A 1,200-nucleotide genomic window follows, 5' to 3' on the forward strand; every position below is an offset into this window, starting at 1 on the left:
TGGCATTTCTTTCCCTTCCTTTAATTTGTTAGACCCATGGAGATGGGAGGTGATATAAGGGAGATGCAAAATTGTTGCTTCTTGCTACCATTATAATATGATTCTGCCTTTTCAGCCTGTCAGATGATTAAGGGTGATTTTCTTGTAAACACTTCTGTGGAGTCTTTGGAGACCGTTGCATATCTTGGAATGTCTCACCTATAGTACCCCTTATGCAGATGCAAGTTTCCCTATTCCAGCTAGTGACTTCCTTTGTCTACAACTCTTAGCAATTCCTTGGTGCATCTTGAGCACATGTCTGCTGAGAGCTCATCACAGAAGTCTTTACAGGACAGGCTGTGCTAGAGCTGGCTGACCTTCATCTGGTCACTGGGAAGCATGAACCCATTCTTGGCCCAGAAAGGCTCTAGGAGAACAAATTTATCCTAACCTCAGCAGTGTGCTGCTTCTAAAACTGCTGTCCCAGCCCACTTCAGCCTCTTGATTGCCCAAGTAGGAGTCAAAGGGTAAGCTCCTGCATCTCCACAAATGCAGAAGACATATTGAACTCTGAGTGATCCCTATGAACTCCCTTCTCATCATTGGATTTGAACCCCCTTTCACTTGCTCCTCAAGAGTGGGGGACCCAGGTACAAACGTAGCACCCTAAGATATCTTCCACACCAAAATGCTATTTTCACTCTCGTGCTTATTTTTAACCTTCAGAATGGCTGAGATATTTTGAAAGAATAATTAACTCAATTTTTTGAAAAATGTCGTATAGTCTAGCATCCTGTTTCCATGCAGCATTTATTAGGTGTTGATATTTCAGATGAACTTTCCAACTTAACACTGCTTTCAGTTACCGTTGGCTCCATATTTGAACACAGCTTCACTTTAGAGACTATCCTGCTGCCTTCAGGCCCTTTTCCCCCCATGACCTCCAGCTGCTTCAGTTTCAGATTCAGCTGTGAGGCTCCTGGTGGCCGCATCTGTGCCAGAGCCATGGGTCGACTTGCTTGGCTGGAGGGAAGATGGACAAATGATGGAAATAGAGCAGTATGTCTCAACTTAAGCCCTATTAACATTCGGGGCCAGAAAGTCCTTTTCGTGGACGCTGTCCTGTACTTTGTAAGGTACTGATGTAGTAATGTCAGTGGCCCTATCCACTAGATGCAAGTAGAACCCCTTCCCCAGCTGTGACAACCCAAAAATGTCTCT

At 44.7% G+C, this 1,200-nt stretch overlaps 1 pseudogene across 1 annotated transcript in view; it reads right to left on the reverse strand.

The window, feature by feature from the left end:
• LOC308352439 (large ribosomal subunit protein eL33-like) overlaps positions 1–986 on the reverse strand; it is a 58,284-nt pseudogene extending 57,298 nt beyond the window's left edge. Inside the window, exon 1 of the transcript in view lies at positions 846–986. The product of the transcript in view is annotated as a large ribosomal subunit protein eL33-like (transcript). The remainder of the gene's footprint in view (positions 1–845) is intronic.
• Positions 987–1,200: the final 214 nt, after the last annotated feature.

The sequence above is a fragment of the Martes martes genome (genome assembly GCF_963455335.1).
Source record: "Martes martes genome assembly, chromosome: 11".
NCBI classification, from domain to species: domain Eukaryota; kingdom Metazoa; phylum Chordata; class Mammalia; order Carnivora; family Mustelidae; genus Martes; species Martes martes.